The sequence below is a fragment of the Cornus florida genome, unplaced genomic scaffold, assembly GCF_030987335.1.
Source record: "Cornus florida cultivar Cherokee Brave unplaced genomic scaffold, ASM3098733v1 CherokeeBrave_3.0.0_Hap2_Chr06, whole genome shotgun sequence".
In the NCBI taxonomy this organism is placed as follows: domain Eukaryota; kingdom Viridiplantae; phylum Streptophyta; class Magnoliopsida; order Cornales; family Cornaceae; genus Cornus; species Cornus florida.
Window position 1 is genome coordinate 25,632,526 of NW_026775576.1, and position 17,742 is coordinate 25,650,267.

Here is a 17,742-nt window from a genome sequence, read left to right on the forward strand (position 1 = left end):
CAGCAAGATACTCATTGAAAAATAGCCAGTAGGGTTCGTAGCTCGTTTAGTGGTGATCAGAATCTTTGTCTGAGCATATGGCCGTGTCTGTTTAAGCCTTGCATGTGAAAAAGGCCTTGAAGATCCAAGGGATTTTCGAAGATGCTGTGTGCCTTCGCTGCGACTTACATAAAAAGACTGTTGAACACCTTTTATTCCAGTGCCCCCATTCTCTTGCTTTCTGGAAACTCTTACCGCTTCGTCTTTATTGTACACTATTGTATGAGTTGTCACATGTGTACAATTAGTATTGTATGAGTTGTTACCTACCCCTCATTACCATATATAGAATTACCATGTATAGGGTTTACTTGTTCTCCACTCACCTACCTCCGTAACTTCTCCTTTATAAACACCATTGTATTATTATATTACTCACTCAAAAAGATATACGTTTTCATATATTCTCTTTCTCTCTCTCTCTCTTTCAATATGGTATCAGAGCGGAAATCAATCCCTCTTTAAATTTTTTTTAGTCTTATTCAGACTCCGATCTTGATCCATCTCGGCTTTCTCTCAGCAATCTCTTCTCAACGATCTCTCCTTGGTGATCTCAGTTCTCGTTTCAGCAATCTCTCTCGGATCCCTCCTCGGCTTTCTCTCAGCAATCTCTTCTCGGCGATCTCAGTTCTTGTCTCGACAATCTCTCTCGGATCCTTCCTCGGCTCTCTCTTCGATAATTTCTCTTGGATTCATCTCGGCTAGATCTTGGTTCTCTTATCTCGGCTCCCTCTCGCTACTATATCTCATTTGTTCGGCAACTCTTGTGATCGATACTAAGGAATTCCATCTACTTGGGTCAATCACCAACACCAAACTGAAATGCTCAAACTACCTTCAATGGTCTCGAGCCGTAGAGGTGTTCTTACGGGCTTAAGGAACACTATTACTCCCTCCGTCCCATTGGGATATATCTCAAATCAACCAAACCCACCATTGATGAAAAGATTATTGAGGCTTGGGAGAAAGAAGATGCTCAGATTATGACTTGGTTATGGAACAGCTTGGAGCCTGAGATCTTCAACAACGTGTCATTCCTAGAATCTGCCAAAGATATCTGGGAAAATCTCAGAACATGTATTCTTCAAAGAAGAATATTTCTCGTATTTATCAGTTGTACCAGGATATTTTTAATCTTCAGCAGGGAGATTGTTTTGTTGAAGATTATTACTCAGAATTGAAGGGCATGTGGGAAGAATTGAATGTCTACCAACCATTGACTACAAACATAGAACAACAAAAACGGCATAGGGAGGAGTTTCGGGTGGCAAAATTTTTATCTGGACTTAAACCCGAACTAGCTCTGATCAGTTCGCAGGTTTTGTCTAGCAAGGAGATACCCACAACAAGTTGAGACTTTTGCTCGAATTCGAAGAGCATCTATTTATGCCCCTGTGATTGAGAAGGATAACCACTCTGCTTTTGTTGTTTCTATTGAGCGACATGATACTTTCCGTATAAGACGAGGGGGCGGGAAGAGGTCCTTCCAACCCAGGCCGTGGTACTCGTGGCGGCAGAGGGGGTCGCGACAACAAGAAGTGTACTCATTGTGGCCGAAATAATCACTATGTTGACTTCTGCTGGGCTCTTCATGGCAAGCCAGCTTGGGCTAATCAAGCTTCAGTTTCGGAGGAGACTACTCCCACTTTTGTGAATGAACAAGTCGTTCTCTCCAAAGCCTAATATGATTCTCTAGTAAAGTGTGAGCGTGCAAATCAGCCCTCCTCCACCGCTACTATCGTTACTAGTGTGTCTCGTACCAGTTGCACTAAAAGTGTGTAGTGTAGCCAAGTTTGAATATATAGAATGCCACTACTATCACTAACTACTAATATAGCTAGAGTGAGTAGGGATCGTCCCAAAGGAAAGGAGGTGTATTTTTGCTTGGAAATCAATGTCGGATTAGTAGGTCGAATGATCAAAGATGGTTTGGTGGTTGACTTAGACTACAATTTAAACTAAATGAATGCAATGTAAGGCAATTAATGTAAAGTGAGGTGTAGAGAGTATAAGGGAGGAATCTTGGGTTATAGAGTTCACCACTAAACATTACCTTCTTAGACTTTCAACATTTGATGGATTAAGGAGGATATGTGTTGTGATACCCCTCGACTCCGAGACATGGGTTGATCAGGCCCAAGCTCAAACCCGAGGGAATATCTAACAATTAATATATAAACAAGCAGGAAAACAAAATGAATTAAAGAATAAATAACAAAGCTAAAGGAATTACTAATATAAAATCCTCAAAATGATAATGAATAATAATAATACAATTCTCCAAAATCTCTAAGAGTACAACTCGGGAATCCATCTAGTGGACCCCTAAACAAAATCTCAACTGAACTGAATAACTGAAAATAAAATCCCAAACTAAAACATAGAGATAAGTCCTACGTAAACAGATGAATGAGTGACTGCCTCCAATAAGCACGATCAAGCTCTAAGGCTAGAACCGTCCGGTACCTGAAAAAAATATAAGAGTGGGTCAAGCCCACGAACAAGTTCTATTCTAACTATAATCCATACAGTGACCCGATACGCAGATACATCCTAGATATCTCACAATATTTATCCAGTCCAAAATATATATATATATATCCACATTAAAGGACATTCACTGGACTACAAAGGGGGTCTCAACCTGAATAGAAGGCAACATGCAAAAATGCACCCAAAGGTGGGTATGAATACCTAGACCTAACATGGTACACCTCAACCTATCATAGCCAGCTACGCATCCACTGCATATACGCGCCCTAACCATCGACTCTGAGACTCAAGCTCATATTATGGTACCATAATCATATATTTAAAGTTCGTCCAAAATCAGAGTATGTTATTCAATTCTTTGTTGATCTGACATAAGATTTATAATCCCGATAGTCACTTAACTTATTCAGTTGATCTGACTTAACTACAAACAACAATTAATCCATGTGGTCACTCAACTTACTCAGTTGATTTGACCTAAATATAAGTAGGATCCAATTTTTACAATCCATTCCCTTATTCCAATAGGGTAGATCTTAGCGTTTTGAGCTAAACCATCCCTAGTATGCCACCATCCCATACCGGTGCATACAATCGACAACATCCAAATAATTGATAGAATTTAATATAACAATTCAGCAAATATAATCCAACACATAAATCCAGATAATTAACAGAATATAAGTTAATAATTCCTCAATTAAAATCCAGGTTAACTTCCATGTAACTAACAGAATATATGTTATTAATTCATCAATTAAATTCAAGAGAAGTATAACAAAATCTAATACGTATAAGACCCTATTATGCATCCAGAACAACTTAAAAAAACATACTCCAGTCATCTAGGTTGCTAAAATAAATGTAAGCAACTAAATACTTTATATCCGTTAACAGCGTGCAAAGTTGCTTATTTTTATGCTGTTCATTCTATAACGACCCTGGATTTCTAAACCCAGTGTCTCTGTGATGACCCGAACTGGATCCAGAATGCGGAAGCAAAAGATGAAACAGTGGTCTCAAGAGACACAATACGTCCCTAAGACACAAATGTGATCCTCAATGAGGTCACGGAACCCAAGGAAGACAAATGTGGAAGCGACGTTTCAAAAAGGGACAAGAATGAACCTAGGGGTAAAATGGTAATTTCCAACCTGAAAGTGGGTTCTACCGACCATACCATTGGAAAGACAACGAAAAATCAAGCAAGATGGACTCAAGAATCGCATGATTCGGAGTCCGGACAAAGAAGATATGACTCACGGAAGAAACAGGGGTAAAATGGTCAATATAGTCAACCCTAGAACATCTAACCGGTTAGGAGACCTATCTAACTAGTTAGAAGACCCTAAAACACGACCAAAACACTGCCCAAGCACATCTAACCGGTTACGAAACCCCATTTAACCGTTTAGATGTAAAGGAGGCAGAATAGGCAGCAAGAAACCCTAGCAGCAGGGGTTTTTTCGGGAAAAAATGAAAATTTGAGAGCCTAGATGACATTTTCTGGAAAAACATAAAGAAGAAACCCCCCTCAAAATTGAGTTTTCTACGTGACTTACGAGAGAAATCGAAAAATACTCACTGTGAAATGCCCAAAATGCCCTCCCAAGAAATCTGGTACAGAGGGTCGAAAAAACTGCTAAATAGAAAAACAGAAGCTGAACTTCGGAAATGGTTTCCGATGCCAAGACGACATTTTTAGGAAAAACACGAAGAAGAAACCCCCCCTAAAATCACATTTTCTAAGTGACCATGTGAAGAACGGAATTTATTTTATAAAGGAAATTTCCAAAATACCCTTAGGTCAGATTATGCAACAAAAGTGTAAAATGAGTCCTTAGGAGGCTCATTTCATCAAAGAAGAAGCTTTGCCCGGAAACGACTATGCACGCAAACGTAACTTACCAAATAAGATGTGCTACAATGGTCCATGGCTCAAAAATATGGCCGATACAAAATATGACCCCCCAATGGCCAAAAAGGCAAAAGTGGACTTGAAATGGAAAACGTGAAATCCAAAAATATAAAATGGTTTCAAATTACCGTTTGGCCCTTGGCCACATTTCATACATGATTAATGAGATCCTACGGAAGAATCAAAATGGAATTCCCACACCCGATGCAACCATGATGAAACAATAACTCAACATTTTTCAATATTTTCATAGTATTTCATGAAGTTGAAAGTTACATAGAATACAAAATAATGGTCATTGGCCTCCGGCCTCATCTCATACATATCAAATACATTGTAAAAGGTGTACTCATGTACACATTACATATATGGAATCAAATATACACATTTTGACATATAAGCTACAAGTGGCATTTCAAGCCAACATTTTCATGAAATAGATACTTCAAGTCAACAAAACTTCCATGGCATAGTGTGCTTCCCAATTCAAGGTCCCTGTACCTGAAAAATGTCCCCACTACGTGGGTGAGTAACATAAAGCTACTCGTAGGAGATGAACATGTATCGACCTAGCATTTTACAATTATATCACCTTATGGTGAAATATGTTACAGGGGCTCATGCCACCTAATGTCTATATCTAGCGAGACTCGGGGAGCATCCTAAGCTACTCATGTAATTCAAGGCGAACAACGGCATACAAGTATACATACTCAAGTATACCGAACAATGTTAAAACATGTTATGCGACATATAAACATACATCTCTAAGTATACTAAACCATATTAAGACAAGTCATGCAATGTCTAAGCATATCTACACAAGTATACATTAAGATGGAAATTTCATGAATCAAGTACACAACCACAAGTATACTAAGCGAAAAGGATTGCGTATGAGACAAGTATAAACATCACAAGTATACTAAATGCAATTTAGCTCACGGAACAAGTATACGAGTTCAAATATGCTAAATAGTATTCAATTGCCCAAAGCAAGCATCAATTCTCAAGTTACAAGTAATCCATGATTAACAACTTGAAATTTAAATGCAAAAACAAATAGTAGAAAGACTAGGACATGCGGTCGCTAGACCAAGCAAGTATTTTCGGGTAATTAAGACCCACATGGTACTACCTAGTGCGCACTTATGACTTAGAAGACACTTGTCTCCGTATTAGAGTCAAACCCTAGCCATCACATAATTTATGTCCTCACAAGCTTTCCAAAACTAATAAGTTCAAAACTTATACAAAATCAAATGCAAGTTACCACATTGCATGCACAAGTAAGGTTGATTCCACACAAACCATGTCCTAGAATTTAAGTCTAAATAGCATATGACAAGTCGTGTTCTCAATATGCAATTTATACACAAAGTAAGAATATTTTACAACAATTGAGTCACATTACCATCCTAAGCCACAAGTACTAAATAAGTTTCAATTTAGTAACTAGTCTCCAAGGTAAACAATTATAATATTCTAGATAAGGTATATAACTATACAAGATACATTTAAATAAGCTTTACTAATCAATGATATTCTATATCATGTTAAATCTAAATACCATTTTAAGAGGCCACAAGTACTAAGTATACATCAAATTAGTAGTATGTTCACAAGGTAATTAGAATACTACATTTTAAGAGATTTTCAACCTAATCATGGAAAGTCTCTAGATTTCAAATCTATCACAAATAATCTCAAATTAATTCATGTTAAACAACATAGCATGCTCATTACATATATCAAATCAAAAGAGTAAAACAAGCAAGACATCATCATGTAGATTTTAATTAATTTAAATTAATTAAATCTCTAATTTTTCAAAAGTTGTTCAAATGATCCCAAATAAATATATAACAAAGACTAAGTCATGGCCATGCCATATATCAAGTCAAAAATGGAAAACAAGCATTGTACAATCAAATAGAATTTAAATCAAATTAAATTCATTTAAATATTTAGATTTGAAAACTCATTCAAATGGCCCCAATTTATTATATAACAAAGATCAAGTGAAGGCCATGCCACATACCAAGTCAAAAGTGAATTATATGAAAGTTACAACAATCATTAATTTCTCGAATTAATATTAAAACATGCATTTCACTTGTATTCCATTACAAAAGTAATTAAAACCACATAGAAAATAACCTATAACACCCCTTACCTCACAAGAGGATTGTTCCTCTTGAATCCAAGGCAAATCAACACAAAATGACAAACCCTTCAAGAGTTATGAAGAGGAAGATGAGAGGAAACTTTTGTCTCCCAAGGTTAATGGTCTAAGGTGAGTGGAAGACCCTCAAAAATCAAGGTCAAAGCTTAAGGCTTCAAGCTCCATCCATGGAGGCTAGGGTTTTTGTGATACCCCCCAGATTTCCGAATGCGGGTTGGCCAGGCCCACGCCCGAATACCTTAGGATATCAAAAATAAAATCGGCAATAAACGAACACAGAGTACAAAAGAATAAAGAAGAATAAATAAAATGCTGACAAGAAACTAAAATGATAATCTAATAATAAATCTCAGAATATATTTCCATTAATTAATAAACTCTTCTAATACAACTGATCCTTCAAAATACAACTCGGGAATCCATACTGTGTGGACCCCTAGAAAATCCAAACTAAACAAATGATAGCAATAACTGTCTAAATCAGGAAACTAAATCATAAAGGAACTCCTATCTAGCATCGGAAGAATGAAGTAGATTGATCCCCGCTCAGCACGAACAACCTCTACTCCTGACGAACACTTGAAAAATAATGGTGGGTCAGGCCCACAAACAAGTTTTACTCTACTACAGTCCAAGTAGAGATCCGATACACGTATACATCCTAATCAATCCAACAGTAACTAGTAGTCCGTATATATATATATATATACACACACACATACACACTAAAGGAACCTCACTAGACTATAGGGTTGTCTCAACCTGAATAGTAGGTAACATGTAAAACGCACATATAGTGGGCATGAGTACCTAGATCTACCAGGGTACACAACTACACTATATCTAGCTACACATCCTTGGCGATATACGCCCTCTAACCATTGATCATGAGACTCAAGCTCATATCATGGCACCATACTTATATATATATAATCTAGTAACCAACCTATTCAGTATAAATTAATCCTCCATAAGTTATTCAACTTGTTCAGCTGACCTGACTTGAATATAAATAGGACTTAACATTTTAGTTAATCCATTCCCTTATATAATAAATTAATCCTCCATAAGTCATTCAACTTGTTCAGCTGACCTGACTTGAATATAAGTAGGACTTAACATTTTAGTTAATCCATTCCCTTATATAAAATAGGTAGGACTTAACTGATAAGTTAACCCGTCCCTAGAATGCCACCGTCCCATACCGGTGCATTAAACCACATAATCCAACAATTAATGTAATGATTAAGGAAATACATCAAACAATTCAGAAATAAATATGATAATATGATATCAAGTTATCACAAAATAGGAATGACTTATTATTTATTTAAGCTTTCTATATCATATGTCCTATATAAACTGAATCTTATACATATGATGATATTTTATTATACCGTCAAATAAGCATTCTCCATATCCAATTCATCCTACACATTTAATCTCAATTGCTAAAACATATTAAAATATTAAATTCATTCGTTTGTTTAAAACATTCAAATAGCAAGCATCATTATGATTGAGTCTATTTAAATTTATTTAAACTCAAACATAGTTCCTATTTAATGTTCAGGAATTCTAGGCATGTTTCTACGTTCCATCATTCCACAGATATGAAAAATACATAATTTAAACATGTAAAAATTCACAAAATCTTGCATTTATCAATTCATAACACAAGAACAGATATGAACCAAATTCATAAAATCTATGTTCTAATCCAATTAAATATGCATAATTATTTAATTTTATGTGTTTAATAAATCATAGAATTTCCTAGGCATGTACAGAAACACGAATCAAAGGGAAAGAGATAGAAGAAGAACTTGCCTTAAACTTTCGGATCGAAAGTTAAACTTCTTCTTCCTTGATCTTTTCTCTATAGGGTTTTTTTTCCTCCTTCCTTCATTTTCTTCCTTCCCTTTCTAACTCTCTCTCTCTAGAATATATCACGTGAATATTTCTAACCCCTTTTTACAACCTATAGCTATATATTTATAGGTTAAATAAAATAACCCTAACCCTTTTCCCAATCCAAGTCAACTTAAAAAAATATATATATTAAAATATTAAAAAGGTAAGTAAAATATGTTACGTATATAATTTATATATATTTTTATTAAATAAATAAATTATACACATCCCATTATTTATTAATGGATTATCCAATAATACTTAAGTTACCATAATATTATAAAGTAACTTAAAATATAACACGTATCAAATCTATGTATATTTTTATTATTTAAATATAAAACAGTACATCAAATTAATATTACTACTCAAGTTACCATAAAAGTAATTAATAAATATAATTAATAAAAAAGCAAATAAACAAGCAACTAAACAATTAAACCAATAAAAATGTAATTAAATACCAGGACTATCCTTTTAAAATTAGGGGTATTACAGTAATGCTTCTACTGTGAGTGGTAAAGGTAAGATCAAATTTTTCGAAATTGGGGAGTTAAAGAATGTTCAATATGTTAAAGGTTTAGCTGCTAATCTGTTGAGTATTAGTCAAATTTGTGATGAGGAGTTCTAAGTCAATTTTACTCAACAAGGGTGTTTCGTAACTAATAAAAAAAGTGAATGTGTTTTGAAAGGAATTAGAACTTCTAATAATTGTTATGTTGTGTTTTCAGATCCTTCACTAATATGTTTTTCTGCAGTTGCTGATGCGGCAGTTTTATGGCATAAAAGACTTGGACATGTGAATTTTAATGATCTAGTGAATTTGTCTAATAATGATCTTGTTCGAGGTTTGCCTAAATTGAAGAAGCCTAAGAATGAAATATGTGGTCCATGTCAATTAGGAAAACAAACTAGAGTGTCACATAAGAGACTTATTTACAAAGTTATTTCTCGACCTTTAGAATTGATTCATATGGATTTGATAGGTCGCATAACACCTGATAGCGTTGCAGGAAAAAGATATATATGCTTATTATGGTTGATGATTTTTTCAGATTTACTTTTGTTGCATATTTGAGAGAAAAATCTGATACTTTTGTGAATTTCAGGTCTATTTGCCAACTTATTCAAAATGAGAAGGGATATCGAATTAATTGAATTAGAAGCGATAATGGAGGTGAATTCGAACCTAAGGAGTTTATTGAATATTGTGATAAGAATGACATTAAGCATGAATTTTTAGCACCTAAAACACCACAACAAAATGGTGTAGTGGAAAGGAAAAATAGGACAATAGCAGGTATGGCACGTACTATGCTTCATGAGAATAAAATTGCAAGTCACTTTTGGGCTAAATTAGTATGTACTGTTTGTCATATCCTAAATAGAGTTTATCTTAGGCCTGAAACTAAAAAAACTTCATATGAATTGTGGTATGATAGAAAACCCACTATTAAATACTTTAGAGTGTTTGAAAGTAAATATTATATCCTTAGAGATAGGGAACACTTGGGAAAATTTGCCTCTAGAAGTGATGAAGGTGTGTTTTTGGGTTATTCACAAATAAGTCGGGCTTATAGAGTTTTTAATCTTAGAACTAAAGTGGTAATGGACTCTATAAATGTTGTATTTGATGATACAAAATCTAAGATAACCTCTTCTCAACTTGATGAAAAAGAAACTAATTTTGAAATTGCAGGAGAAAGGAAAAAACCTACAATTCATGAGGAAGAATGAGTTGAAGATTTAGTTGGAGAAGGTGAAGAGGTTGAAAAAGATGATGATGAGGAATTAGAGGCCACAGCTAATGAACCTATAGGAATTCCTACACCATCCTTAGATATTCCTACACCTAGCAGTTCTAGATTTAGATTGAGTCATCCAATTAACAATGTGATAGGTCCATAGGATAAGCATGGTACTAGGAGTATAGTCCATAATGATGTAGGATACTCATGCATTGTAGATGATATAGGACACTCATGTCACATGGCTCAGTTTTAACCTAAGAATGTTGATGAAGCTCTTCAAAATTCTGATTGGCTTATGGCTATGCAAGAAGGATTATTTTAATTTGTAAAGAATGATGTTTGGGAATTAGTGCCTCGACCTAGTGATGTTAATATCATAGGGACCAAATGGATCTTTAAAAATAAACTTGATGAACATGGTCTTGTGATGAAAAATAAAGCTAGATTAGTTGCACAAAGATACACTCAAGTTGAATGAATTGATTTTGATGAGACTTTTGTACCTGTTGCTAGACTTGAGTTTATTCGATTTCTTTTTGCTCTTGCATGTTACTTTAAATTCAAATTGTTTCAAATGAATGTGAAAAGTGCTTTTCTTAATGGTATTTTGCAAGAAAAAATTTATGTAGCACAGCCAAAAGGTTTCATTAAACCATATAATCCTGATTTTGTATTTCATCTTAAAAAGGCTTTTTATGGTTTAAATCAAACACCTAGAACATGGTATGAGAAGTTAACTTTTTAATGCACAAGGGCTTCAGAAGAGGAGGAACAGATAAAACATTATTTATTTTCAGAAATGGAAAAGATTTTCTTATTGCTCAAATATATGTGGATGATATTGTTTTTGATGCTACATGTGATAATCTTGTTCATAATTTTTCTAAAGATATGAGTAATACTTTTGAAATGAGCATGGTTGGTGAATTGACTTTTTTTCTAAGTTTCCAAGTGAAATAACTTGACGATGGAATTTTTATATCTCAATCAAAATATGCAAATGAGCTTGTTAAGAAGTTTGGAATGAAAGATTCAAAGCATGTTCAAACTCCTATGAGTACTTCATCCAAATTAGATAGAGACTCTAATTTTAACAAGGTTGTTTATTTCTTGTATAGGAGTATGATTGGTAGCTTGTTGTATTTGGCAGCAACTAGGCCAGATATTTCAGTTAAGCGCATTATTTATGTTAATAATACATTGAATTATGGATTGCATTATTCTTCTGAGTCTAACTCTGAGCTTGCAGGCTATACTGATGCTGATTGGGCTGGTAACAAGGATAATAGGAAGAGTACTTAAGGTGGTTGTTTCTATGTTGGTACTAATCTTGTTTCGTGGTACAACAAGAAGCAAAATTGCATATCTTTATCATTTTGTGAGGCTGAATACATTGTTGCTGGAACTTGTTGCACATAATTGCTTTGGATGAAACAGATGCTTCTGTATTATAGAGTTGATCAATGTACTATTGCTATCTTTTGTGATAATACTAGTACAATTAATATTTCAAAGAATTCAGTTTTGCATTCTAGGACTAAACACATTGACATTTGACATCACTTTTTTAGGAAACTTGTTGAACAAAATGTCGTGTCTTTGGACAAAGTACATACTGATTAGAATTTGGCTGATATTCTCACTAAACCATTAGATGCTCCTAAGTTTTCTCATTTTAGGAAATCTATTGGTGTCTATTGTCTTGATTAGATGCATTGCAAAGACATAGTCTAAAAAGGATTTTCATGCATATCTTGAGAGTCTAGATTATGTTTTTGGGAAGTTAAGCAAACCATATTGGTTAAGTATGTTTAACACCAGGAGTTTAATGACACATACATTATCTGTGGATAACATACAATGGTTATGAATTGATGAAATTGATTTTGCTTATTTATTTCGTATAGTAAATGAATCATTGATATTACATTTATTTGAAATGTCATTGTTTTGGTCAAAGATAATGTTGATATGATTGATTATTGTTTTGGAATTTAAACTTGATTTATGTGTTTTAGACCAAAAGAGTGGAAAAAAAAGAAAATTGAAAAACAGTTTGGAATGAAAAAGTTTTTGAAAAAGAAAGAAAAATATTTGCTGCTTAGAAAAAAGGTAAGATGGAAAAGGCTACCTTTGGGATTTGTCTGAAAGTTATCTTGACTGTAAACAATTGGGAATAAAGGAAAGAGTTGGCTGGCCATTAGCGTGAAAACCGCCAATGTGCAAAAAGAAAAAAGGAGCACAAAGAGGATATAAAAAAAATATTTTTTGCACATGTTGATTGTTTGATTTCTAAAGATATGTGATATTATTGATTTATTATTTGAAATCTGAATAATTGACAGGTCATATGTTTTTGGAACTTGGTGGTGATTTTACTACACTTGCTAAGTTTGTGGAACTTTAAAAAATTGATCTTGGTTATTTCTGTTGATACATATAATCTTGTGGAGTCTGCATTCTCAATGGTTTCAATTTACAAGATTTATATGGCTGGTTACTTCCTTCTTTTAGGATATTTTATTCTTGAGACCCTTGTTAATTTGTGACAAAAAGGGGGAAAGAGTTGAGATACTTATCATTCAGGGGAGAAAAACTTTTTGCATTGAGGGGGAGAACCTTTTTGCATTGAGGGGAGAACCATTGTTCATTGCATTGCATTGTATTGATATTTCGGCATTATTAGCTTTGCTATTTTATGCTTGTGTTTATTTTCTTGATTAAGCTTCACGGGTAGTTGTGTTTGAGCTAATGTACAAGTTACAGGTTACTACACGTGTTGAAGCTTCATAAAATTCAAGAAAATTTTCGCGGTTTGTTTCCTTTAACAAACATTGTAATTTACTTTCCTGCTTGGGTAGATTGTTGAATTGTTTTTAGGGCATTGTCACAAAATTGCCAAAAGGGGAGATTGTGAGATATATTTTGTAATTGGCTAATTTCGTTGTCAAAACAAGTCCGATCGAGTTGTAATTTTTTGGTTCAAAATTTCAAAGATTGATGATCGGATGCAGATTTGAAGAACTTCAAGTGTTTATGGTTTGCTACACATTGAGATGATGAGAACAATACTTTAGGAATGTATGTGAGTTAGTGAGAACACTTTTAGAGTTTAGAAGGGTAAATGAAACAGAGAATACTTTTCTGGGCTTTGGGAACCAGTAGCATAAACCTTGAACCGGTAGCAAATCTTGGTTCACAATAGGTTTTGTCACTGCCAATGTGGAATTGGTACCATAGTAGGGAACTGGTACTAAAATGGCGTCGGAAACCATTCTAAACTTTAGGAACCGGTATCAAGATCTGGGAACCGATTTCAGGAGTCCTGACAGCATCAGGTTTTCAGTTTCTATGATCTGTTGATTTCCTTTTGATGAGCACTGAAAAGTGCGTATTTAAATTCCTTAAGCTTAGGCATTCTAGTACCTTTATCTATCTTATTTTACCGTTTTAGATTGATTTCGTATTATTTCCATTTTCAGGCACTTATCCCGAAAATAAGCTAACTCAGCCAAATAAGAGTTTAATTGAAACAATTCTGGGATTGAACAAAGAAAGGAGCAAAGTGGAGGAAGAAAGAAGCAAAATGTAGCAAAACAGCAAGTTCGATCGATCCAAGTCCAATGTTCGATCGATCGAACATTGATCGATCTTAGTACTTCAAAATAGATCCAAGCCTTGACCCAAAGCACTTAAGTCCAAAAGTTTGATCGATCCAACATCATTCTTCGATCGATCGAACACCTTTGTCTTTATCCAAATGATTGCTCCTATCCACAGCTGTACCACCCACCAACCACTTTTGTCCTTTTCCCATAAATATCTCCCATAAATATCTTGAATTTGTCTTTTTCCAAAAAGCTCAGCCAGTTGGATCGATCCAACCTAAGTTCGATCGATCTCACTTCCTTTCGATTGATCAAACTTCTTCCAATGCGAAAAAGTTAAAATTCCATTCCATTGAAAGTTATCCTTTATCCAATTATTAGGGAATATTGTGTGCACGACCCCAACTCATTTTAGATGTCATTTTGACCTACCTATATAAGGATAATGATTGCTTTTTCAAAGGGAGAGCCAACATTATTTTTGATATCATCTCTTGGAGAGGAAGTTTTAGAGGAGGAGGAGGCTAGAGACACCATTAGAGATCTTCATCAATAAGGAGCAAATATCTTCCATGGAGTTAGCCTTTGAGGGTTGGAGCATCATCACCATGAGTGGCTAAACATCATTTTGGAGTTAGAGTTAGCCCCAAACATGCTTTTTATATCTTAATCTTGTGTATTATTGAGGGATTAGTATTATAATTGATGTTTTGACACTTTGATATATATAGATCTTGTTTATTCAATGATTTATGTGATTTAATGCTTCCAATTGGTCATTTCATTCTATCCATATGTCTATGTATGATAGAATAGATGTTCATGTGTTTATCTCTAGATTTTGTGTTATTGATGCATGTCTATGTGTATTTATGCTATAGATTTAGAGATTCTCAAAACATTGTGCTTAAAAGAATGCTTTTGTAATTCTCTTGATGGTTCATGCTTACCTCTTGATGGATTGTGCCTCTCCTCTAATTTATTTTCATACTAGTAGTGTAGATGTAGTATAGTTGTAGTGTAGTATTAAATGGGAGGACAATCTATGCTTGTTGTTTGATGATCCAAGCTTGTGAATGCAATTAACATATGTCTCTATCCTTGTGTTGTATTTGGATTGTGAGCTTAATGAAATGATTAATAACTTGTTTTGATTTATTGTGCCTTTCACATGTTGTTTAGACAATATATGCTTCATAACTTAGATATATTGTGCCTTTCACATGATGTTTAGACAATACATGCTTAACTAGTCATCCTTGCTTGTTGAATCAACCAAATACACACACACACCAACATTGTAACACCCTAATTGCCCTCATTATTCACTTGTCAATAATATTGAAATGCACTGCTTTGTGGTGATCTCTAAACCCCAAGACTCTTCTCTTTCTTACGTACTCGTAATTGCACTCTTTTGCTATTACTTAGTTTAATTTAGGTGCTCTTTAATCAATTAACCAACCAATTGTTTGATCACTCGACTTACTAGCCCTAATAGCGATTCCACAATCAACTCCGACATTGCTCAATCCCCATAATCCCTTGGGACGATCCTTTCTCACTCTTGCTATCTTAGTAGTAGTGTGCTAGTGGTTTTTATAAATTTAAATTTGATCCAAAAGACTTTTCTTGAACCGCACATTCACTTCATTATTTTGGCGTATATCAAGCGGCCTCGTCAAATTTTGGCGCTGTTGCCGGGATTAGTTGATTGGATTTGGCAACGTCGGATTTATGGAATTGATTATGATTAGTACTCTTTTGATCGTGTTTTTACTTTATTTTTATTATTATTATTATTTTTTAATTTTTCTTTTTGGTTACTTATTATGTTGTTCTTACTTCACTAGGTGTATTGTTGGAGAGGAAGCAAGCAAAGAAGCCATTGAGCATTCAATTCAAGCAAGCAAAGAAAAGAAAAATGCTAAAAACTTAATTTTTTTTTGCTAAGCTAAGCTTTAAAATTTGGAGTTGAAGTGCTAAAGGACCTTTGTGAGACTTTCTTGACTCAATCTCTTTAGTTAAATCGTGAGCCCGTGTGGAGGCATTTTTCTTGTTATTACATTATTATTGTTTCAAATATGGGTTAAGTGTTTGTGGAGGGAGTTTCATTGCATTGTTGTGAAGGCATAATATTTGTTATTCTTTGTGTTTGTTGTGTTTTGTATTGCGCATGCATGGGCGTCGTTCATTAAGACCAACTCTTGTCCCTTTTGATTTGCATCTTGAATCCATCGTTAGAAATCTTAGGGGAAGAGGAAGTTCGAATAGAGCCAATCTTTCAATGGATGACCATAATGATGACCATATTGAGGACATTGGTCACATAGACTAACAAGGCATCCTTCATCCAAATGTGCACAATGAAAACATTCAAGTCCCATTAGGCATGCCTAGGCCATACATTCACCCACAACCACAAAACAAGGCCAAATTCCATTCAGAATGCCAAGGCCAATGTATGCTCCACAACCTCCCATTGTCAATCGAGGAATTCAAAATCAAGGTGTTCATGTTGCACCTCAAGTTACTAACCCACCACTTACTTTGAGAGACCATTAGGTGCCAAATGAATATAATGCACCCACATGCATTCAATTGCCACCATTTCGAGCACACCATTATGAAATTAAAGCACAAACCATTCAAATGCTTCCTAACTTTCATGGACTTCCAAGTGAAGAACCCTATAAGCATTTGGATGAGTTTCTTGAAGTTTGTTCTACCGTAAAATATACGGACATGCCGGAAGAAGTCTTAAGGCTTAAACTTTTTCCATTCACCCTTAAAGACAAGGCAAAGTATTGGTTTAACAATCTTAGGCCTTTTTCAATCACTTCTTGGGCAGAAATGCAACAAGAGTTTTTGAAGAAGTACTATCTGGTTTCTAAGACCAATGCCATGAGAATTTCAATTAGAGAATTTACACATGGGGATGGGAAAACATTCCATGAGGCATGGGAACGCTTCAATGAATTACTAAGGAAGTGTCCACACTATGACATGCCCAAATGGCAATTAGTTCAATATTTTTTTGAGAGCTTATTGAATAATTATAAAGGCATGGTTGATGCTTCCATGGGTGGCTCATACATTGATAGGCATAAGGATGACGTGTGGTGTCTCTATGAAAGCATGAGTGAAAATACTTTGCATAGAACACTATCATCAAAGAATGGTAGAAATATATAAGGTAGGAAGAGTGTTGGCTTATTTCAAGTCGACAATTCTAATGAAATAGCCGCTGAAATGAAGTCTTTGTCTCAAAGGTTTGATCAATTTTTGATTAACTAAAACTCGGCGAACCAAGTAACTTCCTTCCCTAATTATTCTCATCGTGCATCAAATGAAACATGTATGACTTGTTCTAGTGTTCTTCATTCTACTTCTCATTGTCCTCATGGACAAGTGCAAAGTGAACCTAATGAGTAAGTCAATGCGGCTTTTGTGAACCAAGGGAACAATCCTTATGGTACTCATTACAATCCAAGTTGGAGAAATCATCCGAACTTCTCATGGAAAAACCAAGGGGAAGGCTCAAACCCTCCCCAAGGCGGTTTTCAAGGGAAGTATATTCCACCTCCAATGCAAAACCAAGGATCCCAAGGTTATAGGCCATACCAATCACAAGGGAATCAATTCTCTAATTCTCATTTTCCCAACCAATCATATTCCCAAGGTAATTCTCGAAGTCCCGCTTTTGAAGAGAAAGTTTTAAATACTTTGGGCACTTTAGAGGCTAACACACAATTGCTTCATTCTCACTCTCAATCTATTGCAAAGCTAGAAACTCAAGTAGGGCAAATAGCTAGCACTCTTAATGCTAGAGAG

The 17,742-nt window shown here is 34.8% G+C and overlaps 1 pseudogene; it reads right to left on the bottom strand.

Annotated features, from left to right (window-relative positions):
• Positions 1 to 16,817: 16,817 nt before the first annotated feature.
• Positions 16,818 to 16,916, bottom strand: LOC132315460 (small nucleolar RNA R71; annotated as a pseudogene).
• Positions 16,917 to 17,742: the final 826 nt, after the last annotated feature.